This window comes from Schistocerca serialis, chromosome 1, assembly GCF_023864345.2.
Source record: "Schistocerca serialis cubense isolate TAMUIC-IGC-003099 chromosome 1, iqSchSeri2.2, whole genome shotgun sequence".
NCBI classification, from domain to species: domain Eukaryota; kingdom Metazoa; phylum Arthropoda; class Insecta; order Orthoptera; family Acrididae; genus Schistocerca; species Schistocerca serialis.
Genome location: NC_064638.1, coordinates 778,247,373 through 778,265,867, shown reverse-complemented (window position 1 = coordinate 778,265,867; position 18,495 = coordinate 778,247,373). Strand labels below are relative to the sequence as shown.

The 18,495-nt window shown below is 41.0% G+C and overlaps 1 protein-coding gene across 2 annotated transcripts in view; it reads right to left on the bottom strand.

Annotated features, from left to right (window-relative positions):
* The window catches only part of LOC126483164 (putative serine protease K12H4.7), a 120,983-nt gene that overhangs the window by 74,203 nt on the left and 28,285 nt on the right, over positions 1 to 18,495 (bottom strand). The gene's annotated exons all lie outside the window — the stretch shown is intronic.

Below are 18,495 nucleotides of genomic sequence, written 5' to 3'. Positions count from 1 at the left end.
TCTATTACATATTACCCATATAAATAGCAGGTTTATGATGTACCTGAAGCAGTGAGGAACCTGCTAATTGAATCATTTACAGAAGTGGTACAACAACACAAAGTAAGAGTTAAAAACAATCAACTTGTTGGCTTCTCTGATGATGACAGTATGGTTTGTGTACTTGCACTTGAGAGGAAAAGCTACTGACTACATTATGAAAATACAAAATCAAAAAGACTAAAGTGAAGGAAAATTTTAGCAATGTACATTGGATTTCTCCTAAATGGACTGAAGCAAAGACTACGCAAAATACATACTCATAACGCATTGTGGATGAATAACAAAAACAGAAAAAGTAACTGTTTGCAGTATTCACTAATTTCAATGAAGAAATAGCAGAAGAGAAGCTAGCTAAAAAAAGAAGCAGCTGGTTGTCATGGAAACAATGGAACAGAGTTGACAATCTCACAAATTTAAATACATAATTGAGTCTCAAGATTCTGTAATTTAAAAGAAAAAATTGCAATTAAAAAATTTCTAAATGAAACAAAAGGACACTACTTATCCTGAATCAGTAGGGTTTTTTTTTCTCTTAATATCACTTTGTCTTTCTGATCGAGGGAGTGCAGTGATTTCATTCCCTTCAGCATTTGTTTTATTTTCTTATTAGAATTCTGATTAATTTCCAAAGCTTGAGAATCAATATTACTTCAGCAGATAAAGCCAAGAAACCTTGAATTTTTCACATAGGCTTTACTATGTTAAGTGAAACATGCAGTCCTCACAAATACAACACTATATGAACATCTACAAACTGGCTCAAGGTACACAATATCGGAAACCAAAAGTTAATATCCTACAACTAAAGCACTATTAGGGAAACAGTTTCCAGAAAATAAATGCAGGCCATACATGTAATTTTACATTATACAAATGGCAATATCCTGAAATATTGCAAAACGCAGAAAATTATTTATGAAGGGGCTTATGAAAAGGTGTTTTATCCAGCCATTCGCTTGTCACTACGGCTACTGGCACAACATCCATGAACAACATATGGCCACATTCTGGTGCTTCAAGCATCTTCCACCGGAGGTAGTACATGTGCCAGCAATCCAAATACTGACATGCAAGTATCATGTGTATGGCAACATTACAGACAACAATGTAAGCATTCCACCTGACAAGCCAATCTCTAAGCAGATACTACTGGAGTTGCCAGCCTCCCCACCAGCAGCACATGCATTGATGACAACAGCACTGTAATTGCAGGCACTATGATATACCCACAAGTGATGTGTTCACTGAGTGGATATCCTTCCATCAGTTCTATATCTAAGATGCCGCCTACCCCTAGCAGGCACCTCACACTAAGCTCACGGCCAGCTCACCAGCTCAAGCAAGCCCCATCCAGCAACTCTCTCTTGCTCTCTCTCTCTCTCTCTCTCTCTCTCTCTCTCTCTCTCTCTCTCTCTCTCGGGGTGCGCGCGCGCACACACTATATCAGGATTAAAACACAAGTAAAATGACAGAACAGCTAAACAAACACACAGGGAAATGTGACTGGCTGAACACTTACAAAAACATGGGTGAGCCAGTTACCCTGTCAACACATTAAGAACATTTCTCTAAAATTTTTGGAAACAAGTTGGACAGATCAGAAAAACCTTAAAACTCTAACCACATTTGTTTCAACATTACTTAAAGTAGAGGACAAATTTACCACTGCCTTCCAGCCTGAAAAAAAAAAAAAAAAAAAAAAACACAGTTTAGTAAAATGTGGTGCACAGTGATCTTTATACTAAAAGCACCACACAGTGGAGCGTCCACTCGCCAAAGCAAGAAGCCACACATCAGAAGGCTGTGGCATACATGAAGACGAGTATGGAGGAACCTCATCCCTTCTTCATGGCTGAAAGGAGATATGCTATGGTTGTGTTGTGGGCTACCAGACACAGCTTATTATCTGTCAGATCCAGTCACCCACCTTTCCCTCAACACATGACTCAGTACCACAACAGCAAGATGACAGCATGCAGGGTGAGGGTACACTGAAATAACTGAGGATGGCGACATGCCTCCTTGGCTGCTACATCTGCCCATTCGTTCAATACCAATGTGCACTGATACTCAGCAGAAAGACACCACCTTCCCCAGCCATTCAAGATGGGAGAGAATTTTCTGGATATGCTTAACTACTTTATCTGTTGGGTAAAAGCATTGTAGACAGTGAAGGGTGCTCACAGAGTCTAAACAGACAAGGAATTTAGCACTCTAAGTACATCTGATCTGCTCCAGGGTCATTCCATATCAAATCACCCAATAAAAAATAAATTTTACACCCACCTCCTTAGATTTTCATGAAATTTGGCTCAAATGGTTCTAATACCATCCTGACAACACCTGCAATTTTTTGTTGTTGTATCTCTTACAGTTTTTTTTTATAAATTTTTAAAGTTTTTATGTTTTTGCGTTTTCTGAACCTTCGGAAATGGTCAATTTAATTTGTATTCAAAACTTTAAATTTGCTTATCTTAAAAACTCTTTTAGATAACATCATGAATTTTTGCAGCAAGTTTATTTATTATACATATTTGAAGATAAAAATGATGCTATTAAAATATATTAATATTTTCTACGAAAAATATATATATATATATATATATATATATATATATATATATATATATATATATATATATATATATATATATTTTCTTTTTTTTTTTTTTTTTTTTACGGATGTTTTGTTTTATAAGAATTGCAATATCTAGAGTCTCAGACCTGATAGAATGCTCAAATTTGTTTTAATTTACTCTTAAACATACAGGCTACTTGATAAAACAAAAATAATGATGGCTTTTTAACATGTTTATTAACTATAGTAGATTACATTAGAATTATGTACAAAGATAGTTTACTTACGACACTTATGTATAACCCAACTGATTGCTTGAAACATTGAATTTTTTGAGTAATTTTGTCATTTTAATAAACATTAATGCTGATTCAAACTGTTTTTCCACTTCATCCAAGAGCTTTCAGTTCTTTTGATACAGTCTTTTTTTTTGAAGTAATACATTCTCCCACCCCCCATGAACCATGGACCTTGCCGTTGGTGGGGAGGCTTGCGTGCCTCAGCGATACAGATGGCCGTACCGTAGGTGCAACCACAACGGAGGGGTATCTGTTGAGAGGCCAGACAAACATGTGGTTCCTGAAGAGGGGCAGCAGCCTTTTCAGTAGTTGCAGGGGCAACAGTCTGGATGATTGACTGATCTGGCCTTGTAACATTAACCAAAACGGCCTTGCTGTGCTGGTACTGCGAACGGCTGAAAGCAAGGGGAAACTACAGCCGTAATTTTTCCCGAGGACATGCAGCTTTACTGTATGATTAAATGATGATGGCGTCCTCTTGGGTAAAATATTCCGGAGGTAAAATAGTCCCCCATTCGGATCTCCGGGCGGGGACTACTCAAGAGGACGTCGTTATCAGAAGAAAGAAAACTGGCGTTCTACGGATCGGAGCGTGGAATGTCAGATCCCTTAATCGGGCAGGTAGGTTAGAAAATTTAAAAAGGGAAATGGATAGGTTAAAGTTAGATATAGTGGGAATTAGTGAAGTTCGGTGGCAGGAGGAACAAGACTTTTGGTCAGGTGATTACAGGGTTATAAATACAAAATCAAATAGGGGTAATGCAGGAGTAGGTTTAATAATGAATAAAAAAATAGGAGTGCGGGTTAGCTACTACAAACAGCATAGTGAACGCATTATTGTGGCCAAGATAGACACAAAGCCCATGCCTACTACAGTAGTACAAGTTTATATGCCAACTAGCTCTGCAGATGATGAAGAAATTGATGAAATGTATGACGAGATAAAAGAAATTATTCAGGTAGTGAAGGGAGACGAAAATTTAATAGTCATGGGTGACTGGAATTCGTCAGTAGGAAAAGGGAGAGAAGGAAACATAGTAGGTGAATATGGATTGGGGGGAAGAAATGAAAGAGGAAGCCGCCTTGTAGAATTTTGCACAGAGCATAACTTAATCATAGCTAACACTTGGTTCAAGAATCATAAAAGAAGGTTGTATATCTGGAAGAATCCTGGGGATAGTAAAAGGTATCAGATAGATTATATAATGGTAAGACAGAGATTTAGGAACCAGGTTTTAAACTGTAAGACATTTCCAGGGGCAGATGTGGATTCTGACCACAATATATTGGTTATGAACTGCAGATTGAAACTGAAGAAACTGCAAAAAGGTGGGAATTTAAGGAGATGGGACCTGGATAAACTGAAAGAACCAGAGGTTGTACAGAGTTTCAGGGAGAGCATAAGGGAACAATTGACAGGAATGGGGAAAAGAAACACAGTAGAAGAAGAATGGGTAGGTCTGAGGGATGAAGTAGTGAAGGCAGCAGAGGATCAAGTAGGTAAAAAGACGAGGGCTAATAGAAGTCCTTGGGTAACAGAAGAAATATTGAATTTAATTGATGAAAGGAGAAAATATAAAAATGCAGTAAATGAAGCAGGCAAAAAGGAATACAAACGTCTCAAAAATGAGATCGACAGGAAGTGCAAAATGGCTAAGCAGGGATGGCTAGAGGACAAATGTAAGGATGTAGAGGCTTGTCTCACTAGAGGTCAGATAGATACTGCCTACAGGAAAATTAAAGAGACCTTTGGAGAGAAGAGAACCACTTGTATGAATATCAAGAGCTCAGATGGAAACCCAGTTCTAAGCAAAGAAGGGAAGGCAGAAAGGTGGAAGGAGTATATAGAGGGTTTATACAAGGGCGATGTACTTGAGGACAATATTATGGAAATGGAAGAGGATGTAGATGAAGATGAAATGGGAGATATGATACTGCGTGAAGAGTTTGACAGAGCACTGAAAGACCTGAGTCGAAACAAAGCCCCGGGAGTAGACAACATTCCATTAGAACTACTGATGGCCTTGGGAGAGCCAGTCATGACAAAACTCTACCATCTGGTGAGCAAGATGTATGAGACAGGCGAAATACCCACAGACTTCAAGAAGAATATAATAATTCCAATCCCAAAGAAAGCAGGTGTTGACAGATGTGAAAATTACCGAACTATCAGTTTAATAAGTCACAGCTGCAAAATACTAACGCGAATTCTTTACAGACGAATGGAAAAACTAGTAGAAGCGGACCTCGGGGAAGATCAGTTTGGATTCCGTAGAAATGTTGGAACACGTGAGGCAATACTAACCTTACGACTTATCTTAGAAGAAAGAGTAAGAAAAGGCAAACCTACGTTTCTAGCATTTGTAGACTTAGAGAAAGCTTTTGACAACGTTAACTGGAATACTCTCTTTCAAATTCTGAAGGTGGCAGGGGTAAAATACAGGGAGCGAAAGGCTATTTACAATTTGTACAGAAACCAGATGGCAGTTATAAGAGTCGAGGGGCATGAAAGGGAAGCAGTGGTTGGGAAAGGAGTGAGACAGGGTTGTAGCCTCTCCCCGATGTTATTCAATCTGTATATTGAGCAAGCAGTAAAGGAAACAAAAGAAAAATTCGGAGTAGGTATTAAAATTCATGGAGAAGAAGTAAAAACTTTGAGGTTTGCCGATGACATTGTAATTCTGTCAGAGACAGCAAAGGACTTGGAAGAGCAGTTGAACGGAATGGACAGTGTCTTGAAAGGAGGATATAAGATGAACATCAACAAAAGCAAAACGAGGATAATGGAATGTAGTCAAATTAAATCGGGTGATGCTGAGGGGATTAGATTAGGTAATGAGACACTTAAAGTAGTAAAGGAGTTTTGCTATTTGGAGAGCAAAATAACTGATGATGGTCGAAGTAGAGAGGATATAAAATGTAGACTGGCAATGGCAAGGAAATCGTTTCTGAAGAAGAGAAATTTGCTAACATCGAGTATAGATTTAATTGTCAGGAAGTCGTTTCTGAAAGTATTTGTATGGAGTGTAGCCATGTATGGAAGTGAAACATGGACGATAACCAGTTTGGACAAGAAGAGAATAGAAGCTTTCGAAATGTGGTGCTACAGAAGAATGCTGAAGATAAGGTGGGTAGATCACGTAACTAATGAGGAGGTATTGAATAGGATTGGGGAGAAGAGAAGTTTGTGGCACAACTTGACTAGAAGAAGGGATCGGTTGGTAGGACATGTTTTGAGGCATCAAGGGATCACAAATTTAGCATTGGAGGGCAGCGTGGAGGGTAAAAATCGTAGAGGGAGACCAAGAGATCAATACACTAAGCAGATTCAGAAGGATGTAGGTTGTAGTAGGTACTGGGAGATGAAGAAGCTTGCACAGGATAGAGTAGCATGGAGAGCTGCATCAAACCAGTCTCAGGACTGAAGACCACAACAACAACAACATTCTCCCAGTGCCGCTTGATTGAGGTGCGTCTACTACACAGACTATGTGCTCCAAAGGCACTATGCAGGAATCTTCTCTTTCAGGCCAATAAAATGATGCAGCGGGTCCTGAAGGACGTAGAAATAGAATTTCTGCATCTTCATCATCATTGAATATTGTTTTTACCAGTCCAAAGTACCAGTTACCATCATAATTTTGCAGCCACATAGCTATTTATTGATGGTTCAACATGAACCCAATCAGAAGAAGAATGGAAAGAAAAGATTAAGGAGGGTTTTACACTATCTGTAGTCCTTCTAATTTCAAGGTTGTTTGTTGGAAGTGGTTTGAAGTTATGAAAACTTCTTGTTCCAGGAATAGTTCGGGTTGCTGAAAAATGTTTTTCTAGTTTTAACTGTAGCAAATCAGCTTCTTTTTTGTCAATAAAGTGAAAATGAATGTTTTCAATATTTTTTTCACAAAACTTATACACATCGATTGCTGTCATTATTTGTTCTTTGTCTGAAAGCTGTGGACTGGCTTTCCTTAAAATTCTTTTAATAGTTCCTCCTAGGCCATCACAAATTGACTTCCCATGACTTGTTGCAAAAAATGAGTGTTGGGCCTTCAAATTAAAGTCTCTCAAGTGTTCAGTCAAATTTTTAAAACTGTTTCTATTTTTGTACTGCCCAGCACAACCATCTGTAAAGTAGTGAACTGAGTCAATATCAGTATGATGTAATGACAGCCACTTTGTAATTTCTTTTTGTACAAAGTTAACAAAACCAGTGTCATGTTCTTGGTCATCACTAATAAAACAGTGGTTGGAAACAAAAACATTGTTTTCCTCATTTCTTAGAAAAACTCCAACTGGGTGTAGAGTACAACCACCTCTATTCCAGTGGTAACTTTGGATCTCATTTTGTATAACAAAGGAATAATTTTCACTGAAATCCATCACAATAATTGCTGTTTTGGGTGATGGGTCTTCTTTCAATCTTTTAAAGGCTGCTGATTGGGATTTTGCTATAAACGAGTGCGGGGTGTTTCCAATGACCTAACCAATAAAGAAATGTAGTCTTCAACACTGATAGACTGTTTGATCATTTCTGCCCTGTCTGTGTTAACTCACTGACTGATTACAATTTCTTCTTCTAAATCATAATATTCACTTAGTTTTTCAGTTAAGCACTCTGTTAGTGCAGTATTTGCAGGACAGCTGTTGCAATGATGTAGCATGCAGTTTTCGTTTTCTGTGTTGCACACAAGCATCTTAATTAGGTCTTTATAAGATTCTTCAATTTTCACAGCATCCAGTAATAGTTTAACATTCTGGTGGATACTGCATACACATACAGTGTGTGTGCCTGCAGCACCAACAAGGATACACCAATTAGGTCTCAAGAAACAAAATTTTGAAAATCCTACTTCTACCTCGGGATTCTCCCATTTGAAAGAATAATAGAGTTCTCTCAAGTTACACAAAATGAGTATTTTTTGCATGTACACTTTTTTTGAACACTTACTTTGTCTTTTGTTCCAGGTAGTACTCTGGAACTTTCATCCTTTTCATAAAAATCTGTTACAAGTCTTACTGTATTTCCAGAAAGAGTTTTACCTTTTTTTTGGACCAGGAGTTTCCAAAATACCCTTTTCAGATTTTAGCTTTCTAGCTTGCCGCACCATGTACTCACTTACATTAAATTCTTTCATCACTTTATTTCGACTCCAAGAATCTGGAGCCAAGGTCAGAATGTGGATTTTTCTAGACCTCCCAACAGATGAAATCTTCTCTTTCATAAGAGAAATCATTACATCAAAATCCTTTGCTTTCTCAACCACACTTTTATCTTCTTCGTCATCATCAGAACTTGGCGCATCATATTTTAATGCTTTTGAAACCGCCTTTTTTGCAGTCTTTTCAATACTGCTAACCTTCCTTTTAAAATAAGACCCTTTACTTTGTTCTGACAAGCCATGAAGCTTTATCGGTGTTAAACCTAAATAATCAAGAGCAATGTTTGTTTGTACGAGGTATTCATTTCTGGATTCCAATGATTCTAATTCAACCATGACTTCATCATCTCTTTCACTTTCATTGACTTCAACTCTTAATTTTTTCCTCACAAAAGTTACGGCATGTTGAGCAAAGCTTTTGTCCAGGTTTTATGCTAATATTTTTTGTCAGTAATTGTTTAGAAAGATCCAAGCTTACACTTCTCAACGATTTTTTGATGGGCTTTTTGTGTTTCTTTAGTGGGTCTACACATGTTGTTTGATACTTTTCAAAAACATTTAAAAAGTAGTAGCTGTGGTGTGAACATATATTCTTAAATTCACACAGATTAATTCCAGATCGTAAGTGGATCAAATCTTTTTCTTCCTCACTCAATTCTGATACCAGTTGTAACTTTTTTGAAGGTGTGTAGGTTGTTTGGAAACAGTCAGATTTTTTAAATAACCCTACACTACAGGTTTGAATATCTGACATACTGATTTCACTTTTGGTCTGATTACTGTTCTGGTTACTTTTATAGGATATTGGAAAAGAATCCCTGTAAACTAAGTAACAGTACTTACTGAGAGTTCGAATAAACTTAATAAAATACTATCCAAGCACTATTTAACACTGTAATAATTTTTTACTTCAAAACACAGGAGTAACAAAACAAAATCCAAGTGTACATTGTTACTCCAAGAAGACAAAAACTTATTTTCGGTGTCTAAGTCACTTGGTATTTTTTAATTTTAAAATATAATTAATATTATTTTAAAAATTAGATAACTATTAAACAGGTTAAAAAGCCAACATAATTTTTCTTTTATCTAATAGCCTATACAATTAAGAGTATTTTAAAACAAATTTGAGCTTTCTATCAGGTCTGAGACTCTAGATATTGCAGTTTTTGTAAAACTAAACATCCGTTAGCTAAAAAAAAACTTGTAAATTTTTTTTCATTTGGAAGATTTTAATATATCTTTATGGTAATTTTTTTTAACATTTAGATATAATACACAAACTTATTCCAAAATTTCATACTGATATTTTGAGTACTCTTTAATATACAAATTTTTTTAGTTGTGAGGACACATTTAAGTTACAATTTCCGACTGCTAAAACAACGCCAAATCTAAAAACTTTAAAAATTTATAAAAAAAAAACTATAAGAGATAGAGCAAAAAAAATTTACAAGTGCTTTCAGGATGATAAAATAAGTAATTGTACCAAGTTTCATCAAAATCTGACATGGTTGGTGTCAAGGCCTGGGTGACTTGACATGGAATGACCCTCCAGTGCCCACAAGATTGTATATAATTCCACATCAAAGGCAGTAAAATCTCGAAGCAGTGCAATCCTGAGGACACGACACAACAGAGCAACCCACAAAGTCCCCCTGTTTTGATCCACCTGTATATATAGACAGCTGTAGAATTGTGGTGGCTCAGTTAAAATTTCATAAAATTATGTATTAAAAACATATGCAGATAAAATTATGTATTAAAAACATATGCAGATAAAGTTATGTATTAAAAACATATGCAGGAATGCAACCAATTCTGCACTACATTACATCTAAAATTGCTCTGGGCCTATGGAGTAACTAGAGTGACTGGTGGTTAAAACTCTGTACTTGGGGTTGTATTTGCTCCACATCATGTGACTCCAGCACATGCTGCACGTGGATCCCAAAGGGCCTTATTGCTCGTGAACATTTGGAGGAAAGGCATTCCAGAGGCAAGCGAGCAGCAGTACAGTATGCAGGTGGAGTTGGAGCTGCAAAAGAACATACATGCCTGACCCACCATGAGGCGCTGCCATTGGATGGTGAGTGGTGGCTCCCAGCCTCAACAAAAAGAATAGGTATGGAGTTGGTCCTATACACACCCTCAGCTAGCCTAATCCCTCCAGGGTAGATTGCACCGATGATCTTCATGTAAGAAGGCCTCGCTGACCCTACACTGTGCACCCATAGTCTATCTGAGAATGCACAAAAGTCCTATAAAACAGTAGCAGAGGCAACCTTTCTGTTCCTCAAGACCAGTGGCTAAGGCAATACATGATATTCAGAGCCTTCTGTTCTGGCTTTCATGTCTCTCAGGTGTGGTAACCATGACAATTTGAAGCCCAAAATGACGCCCAGAAACCTCAGGGACACTACAAAACTGTCCAAAAATAAGGAGCATTGCAGAGGATTCCTTACTGTAGGCATGATACTGTTTATGACTATGGCAAATACGGTAACACTTAAAATACTACCCTCAGGGACACCATTCTCCTGCTAAAAATGATAACTGTGTCACAAACTCAAGGCCTAAAACATCTTTTAGACAGGAAAGACTGTATGAAGATGAGGAGATGGTCACAAAGGCCCCATTGATGGATTCTTGTGTCTCCAAGCAGTGTCTTACATCTTTCTGATGTCAAAGAATATACAGAGACAATAACGTTTACATGGGAAAGCTTGCCGATTTGCCGCTTCTAGCAGGGTCAGGTTGTCGACAGTGGACTGAAATCTCTGGAATCAACACTGAGAGCAACTAAGGAGTTGCCTGGCCTTTAACAAACAGATGACGGTTAACAACCTGCTTCAGGGTATTTTCTACATAGCTTGTTAGGGCAACACTCCAATAACTATTGGAACATGTGCTGTCTTTTCCAGGTCTGACAAAATTACCTCTCTCCATGTTGGGGAAGTGACCTGTCTGCAGTATCAAATCATTCGAGTAGAACTTCCTTTGATGCTATTGGCAACTGTCTAAGTATGCAGTACTGGATTTTATCGTGACTGGGCAGAATCACGAGTCACAGACAGTCGCTTCTCAATGAGCTGAGTCTGAAAGGCCTAGAGAGCAGAAAGAGAGACTGATGGCTGAGGATGACCCAGTAGCCGTGGAGAAACGAGTGGGACCATCTATGTTGAGGATGCACAGCTCTTGAGGCATCATAAGGTTCTCCAAGATTTGAGCCCCATAAAACATTAGGGGTACTGATATCACCCACTAGCAGAAATTGGTGAGGGTGTTTTTCAGTAAGGCCTGCGGGAGCCTCAGAGTCTACTGCATCCTGCAGAGGTAAGAAAAGTGAGCAGATAGGATTTTCTAACCCACATGAACTGCAACGGCTACTGCTTGTAGGTAAGTATCCAAGGAGAGAGCAGTGGAGTGGTGCGTGTTGTTGGCAAACACAGCAACCCCTCCCTTAGCTCTTTCCCCAGCAGGTCAACCTTTTGGTGGAGGCCCGTAGCCCAGGGACGTCAGTGGCTTTAAGATGTGCTTCTTGTAAACACAAGCACAGGGTTGTGCCTGTGCCAGGAGTTTCAGTTCCTCCACATGAGTCCTGAACCCATTCATGTTCCACAGTATTATGGGTGCTATTTATCAAAGCATTTGCATTTTCACCATGTTTTACCATTGGGGTGAGGAGCCCACAATGGGCCGAAATTCACCCTTGAGCAAGATGGTTGCCTCAGATATACTTCGCATTCCATTGGCTCAAGAAGAAGCAGCAGAACAGTCACGATGAATGACATCGACATGGCCTGATGGTCCACAGACTTTTCATCTATGGTGGAAGCGTCTCATTTGTGTTTTTTAGCCTGGAACCGCCTCAGCAGTGGTAGAGGAAGTGCTGGTTGTTTTACCACACACAGACTTTGCAGGTACTGGGAGCTCTGCAATGGTGGCAACTGTTGCTTTATTTGGTGTTCTCGGGGGTCTATGGGCTCTGAAATAACTGCAGCTTTACAAGAGGACTGACAAACATTGGTACTAATGCTGACACTACCAACTTCCACTTGTGCAGAAACATTGGCTGTCGAAATAGGCCTTTTAAGGGTGTAAGCAAAAGATGTAGTGAATGTGGGAGGCTGCATGGCCTTACAGGTCTTTTTAGCCTCTTCATAGAGGATATGCTTCATTTTTTAATCTCCTGTATCTTCCTTTCTTCAAGGAAAACACTGCAGTCCATACTCCAGGCAAGGTGACCCCCAAAGCAATTTACACACTTTGGGGGAGATGAACAACAAACTCCTTCTTGCGTGGCCTAACCACACTCGTCCCAAGCGGCTTCACCCTTACATACTAAGGTACTGTGTCTAAAGTACTGGCATTTAAAACAGCACAATGGGTTGGGGACAGAGAGCTGCAAGCTTAGGAGCAGGAAATCTGTCTTGACATGCTCCTGGAGTTTTGCGCGACTGAAAATAAGGACAAATGAGTCTCATTTGGTCTGATTGCTATCCACCCTTTTCATTACATTTTGCACATCCACAATGCTGTCTTGGGAGCACTCAGCTTTCAGTTCCTCTGTGGGAATATCTACAAGATACTGGCATGACATAGCACTTTTGTTATAGTTCAAGCTGTTGTGTAGCACAATTTCAATGACATATTGCCTTAGGCATCTAGCTTTCTGGAAGTTCGTAGCTTACTGGGAATTAGAAGTTTCCACTAACAGTGCACCAGTGCTTGACAGATTTGAAAGTGACACAGATTTCCTCTAAGCACTTTTGGATACAGAAAAGCTAAACTTTTTCAAAATTGACCTCTTTTGTTTTAAATATTAAAAACACATTCTGAACAGCAGCATGCATGTTTTACTATAAATCGTAGCATTCTGACTGGGTGTTGGTAACTACCAGCAGACCACCCATTTCACTGAGAGATGGAAGAAGAAATTTCAAGGATTCCGTCTCGATCCCATGAGCAGCTAGGGAAATAAGGGTCCAACCAGACAGAGCTTCACTTGCCTGAGTAAGCCTTATACAACTGAGGTGTGGCAGATCCCCAGATGTTGCCTCCTAATGACACTTCCACCTCAACAGCCTTGCATCTCATTGGTGCAAAGTACACCTTGGGTGGAGTTTATTATAGAGGTTCTTACCATCCTCATGATTCAGGTGGTCAAGCCAAGATCCCCATCCCCTGTGGCACAACATTCCACTGCAGCACAGCATGGTGAACACAGAAGCATGCCCACAGCTTACAGACACAGAGGACTGGTGGCACTTACAGTCCTCAGCTGTGGTAACTTGGAGTCACCAATCACATACCCAGCAAATGAAAGCGCATCCCATGAGAGCTCTCCTAGTTCCTTGGTTCCATCCAGCTGAGTCCTTGTTCTGGACCTACACCATGCTGCGACACTGCTCCAGTTGCCACCAGGATGATACTCCCCAGTGACAACACAGAGCCTCCAGCTATCACTCTCAGAGCCTTCAATTCTAGCCATCCCTGAACCTGGTGCCCCAGGACTTTTATTCTCCTGTGGATTTTAGAGAGTGGACCTGTGCCCAGTAGTTACTGTCACAACATATGTCATGGCAGACTTTGACTTCATCATATTCCTCTTTGACTTCTTCATATTCCTAGCAGCTCAGGAGGATCTTTTCAGTTTCGTCTGTAAAGGCAGTGTCTACCACATCCCTTGCAGTTTTGGCATGTCATACACTTCTCAGATCATCGGGACCATGGAGAACCAATTTATAGTACATAAGTGTCACATACTTTCAACAGCTGTATAAATCTGGCATTTCACAACATTGTTTTGGTACTGGTCATTCTATGAAATATACCAATACAGATATTTCAGTTCTACTTCCATTAATTGGGTTTAAGAAAACAGTTGACACTAAATTGGTTGTTGTACAAACTTCAATTGTGCTTGGAATCCTACTCTCTCTCTCTCTCTCTCTCTCTCTCTCTCTCTCTCTCGTTCAACAACACAGGGACAGAGTTAATAATACTTCTTCACCCACTGCTAATTAACACTCACTATTGATAACTTCTGACATTGGTCATTTTTGGTTGTGTGATGGTACTAGCTGTTTACAATGTATTGTCTCTATGTATACCATATTGTTGTTCATGGTCAGCATAGCCCTGCCCATCACAAGTCTAAATTTACTTTCATAGTGCTATCTCACTGCATTTGGGCTTTGAAAATGAAGTGTTCACCAGTTGAAATATCGGTGGTTGTCAAAGACTTCGCCCAGCTGTGTTCCCGTAAGTTATTTGAACACAACATACACGATCTGAAGATCATGTGGATTACACTCCGATGTAAATCAACATTTAATAATTGTAAGGTACAACAAACAAAACATTCTGCAAAAAGCAGAGAGTTTCAGTTTGCTGTTGACAAAACCAAGAGATATTCAGAACCAGTATTAAATTTAAATAACAACAATATGAGAAGGACAGATTACTACTCACAACATAGAGGAGGCATTAAATTGGACACAGGAGAAATGAAAATACTTCTAGTTTTCTTTTCATTGTACCTGTCCAACTCACTTCTGTGAGGTGAGCAGCAATCTGTCCTTTCCATATTACTGTCATTCCTTCCTCAACTTTCAGTTGTTTAGTATTAAGTCTGAAGTTGAGTACTGGAACAGCAGAATTAAATTACACTACCTTTTAAATAATCTTCGAGATTGACAACTCCCAATATATTTAAAATTAGAAAATTAAATGTGATGTGTGATCTAAGGTTTTCCCAGCATACAGAAATCTTGAAATTTTCTCAGGCATTCAGCCGGGTAGCATCGTTCAAAAAGCGTGATACTTTGGCAAGCCGACTTCTTGCCATCTTCAGGCATTCTTGGAGTCAGATTGATCTCTGATGGATGCCGACTATATATAATCTCCATCCCTCTCCTGCAGCCTCCATCTGGGAGCTCCCGAGCGGTCCGCAGCCTGTGGTGGGGCAAAGGTGGCACTGGGTCTTGGCGGAAATGCAGCGCCTCGCAACAGATCATGGGCCGCAGTCCTTCTGCAGCAACGGGTGCTTGCAGAACTCTGCCATCGTGGTAACAATGCTGCTTCTTCTTGTTGTGTTTTAATCATACTCATAGCTGGATCCCAGACCTGAGCTCCAGCTGGGAGTATGATTAAAACACAATGACAGTCTACATGAAAATCTGCTCCTGTCAGGACACCTGAAGAAGAAGAAGAAGAAGAAGAAGAAGAAGCATTGTCACCACGACGGCACAGTTCCGCAAGTGGCCGTGGCCGTGGAAGGACTGCGGCCCATGATCTGTCACGGGGCACCACGCTTCCCCCACCACTCAGCTCTGCCCTTCCCCCATCACCAGCCGCAGACCACTCTCAGAAGCGCCCAGACGGAGGCTGCAGGAGAGGGGTGGAGATTATATAAAGTCAGCATCCATCAGAGATCAATCAAATTCCAAGAACGTCTGAAGATGGCAAGAAGTCAGCTTGCCGAAAAATCGCGCCTTTTGGACAACACTAACCAGCTGAATACTCGAGAAATTTTCAAAATTACATTTACTGTCCTATCAAGTATGTGGTCTGTTAAGGAACCTCATGGCTACTGGTGAGGAATCAACTGTTTTGCAAACACGCCGGCAGGCCATGTCATGTACGTGGGCACATGGTATTTGCCTGCAGCAGTGTGATGGTATGAGCTTTTGTCACAGACTTCTTTACTATCATGAAGACAATGTTAATATATTCGATTCACTATGTGCAGCTCACTTGGGGACTTCTCTCTGGCACCTTCTTTTCCTCCAAGAAAACAGGGCAGTTACAGCTCTATGCAGGGTGACTGTTAAAACAGGTCAAGCATACTTGCAGAGACAACATCTACTTCAATGACTGCCTTCCTACACATAGATTATGTGCATACATAGTGTGTCCATACCGCTTAGACACTGCAATGTGTTTGACATTATACAACTACACTTCCAAATGGATGTACAATTGACAAAACAAAGCTGTTTGCATGTCTTGATAAGATTGGATACCTTCGGCTGCACACAGCTTGTGAATTACTGCCGGGACGCCTCAGCATGCCCAGATGCCCAGGCCAGGAGAAATAATGTCCTAGCACTCATCCAGTATGATGGCATCAGTTTTTTTTTTTTTTTTTTTTTTTTTTTTTTAGGGGGGCACAACTACAATGGTCAATAGCACCCAGCCTAAGTTAGGAATGCACTGTGAGGCACAAGGTTAAAACAGCAACTAAAAGGGACAACACTATAAAAGACATATTAACAAGCATAGGATTTATAATAAATAAAAAAAAAAATAAAAAAAAAAAATAATCAAATGTCCTTAGACATGTTTGTCAAGTGGATAAAACGAAGAACGCAAGCAGCTGCTCCTGGGTCATCCGCTAAAATGGCATCCAGAGTACATGGCAGGCCAAGATCAACGCGCAGTGTATTAAAATTCGGACAGGACGTTAAAATGTGGCGTACCGTCAGCAATTGCCTACATGGGCAAAACGGTGCCGTCAGCAGATGGTGATGGCTGAACCGGCAGTGTCCAATTCCTAGCCGGGCCAAAATGACCTCCTCCCGCCGAGAAGGGCATGAAGAGGTCGTCCAAGCCGTGGGAAGAGGTTTCAAGGCCTGAAGCTTGTTGTCCGTAAGTGTAGCCCAATCGGCATGCCACAGCGATAAAATGCGCTGACAAATGACCCTGCTACAATCAGATGAAGGGACACAACAAGAAGCTGTCTGAGGCCGAAGGACCGCAGCTTTGGCCGCGGCAACTGTAGCTTCGTTCCCAGGGATACCGACATGGCCAGGAACCCACATAAAGGTAACCGGAGAACCGTCGTCTGCCAGCTGCTGAAGAAAGCGTTGGCTCGGTGCACGAAAGGGTGAACCGGATACGGATCACTGAGGCTCTGGATGGCACTCAGGGAATCAGAGCAGATGACATAAGCAGAATGTCGGTGGTGGCAGATGTAAAGAACAGCCTGGCAGAGGGCAAATAGCTCAGCTGTGAAGACCAAACAATGGCCATGGAGCCGGTATTTGAAACTGTGTGCCCCGACAATAAAAGAACACCCGACACCGTCATTGGTCTTAGAGCCATCTGTATAAATGAAGATCATATTAATGAACTTCGAACGAAGTTCGACAAAAGGGAGCGGTATACCGAAGCTGGGGTAACCTCCTTTGGGAGCGAGCTGAGGTCAAGGTGAACGCGAACCCGAGCCTGGAGCCAAGGTGGCGTTTGGCTCTCGCCCACTCGAAAGGTTGCAGGGAGTGAAAAATCGAGGTGCCGAAGGAGGCGACGAAAGCGAACTCCAGGGGGTAGCAGGGCAGAGACATACAACTGATATTGACGGTCGAGAGAGTGCTTGACCTTTCCCGGCTTAGGAATCGGGGCAACAATAGATTCGCGCCAGCATGTAGGAACATGACCCTCAATCCAGATGCAATTATAAGTACGAAGAAGAAAACCTTTACCCACAGGAGAAAGATTCTTCAGCATCTGAATATGAATAGAATCAGGCTCTGGAGTGGAGGACCGTGACCGGGCAAGTGCATTTTTGAGTTCCCGCATGGTGAAAGGGGCATTATAACTTTCACGATTCGAGGAGGGGAAGTTAGGTGGCCTTGCCTCCTCTGCCTGTTTTCGGGGGAGGAAGGCAGGGTGGTAATGAGCGGAGCTCGAAACCTGTGCGAAAAAGTGGCCGAAGGCATTGGAGACATCCTCAGGGGCCACAAGGACGTCATTTGCGAGCGTCAAGCCAGAAACTGGTACGTGGACCTTAGTGCCAGATAGCCGGCGCAGGCTACCCCAGGCAACAGAAGAAGGAGTAAAACTGTTGAAGGAGCTTCTGAAAGCAGCCCAGCTGGCTTTCTTGCTTTCTTTAATAACACAACGACACTGCACACGTAATCGTTTATAATCGATATAATTCGCCATCGTAGGGTGGTGTTTAAAGGTGCATATAGCACGTCAACGAGCACGTAAAGCATCTCTACATGCTGCGGTCCACCAGGGGCCGGTACACGACGTGGAGAGGAAGTAGTGTGAGGGATGGAATATTCAGCAGCAGTGAGAATGACTTCCATGAGGTGTGTGACCTGACTATCGCAGCTTGCAAAGGTTTGATCCTGAAAGGTCGCCCTGGAAGAGAAGAGCCCCCAGTCTGGTTTGGATATGTTCCAACTAGTTGAGCATGGAGAGGGTGTATGATGCAGGAGATGGATAACATAAGGGAAGTGGTCGCTCAAATACGTATCAGAAAGTGCGTACCACTCAAACCGGCATGCAAGTTGGGTAGTACATATAGAGAGGTCTAAATGGGAATAGGTGTATGTTGTGTCCGAAAGAAAAGTAGGGGCACCAGTATTGAGGCAGACAAGATTGTGGTGGTTGAAAAGGT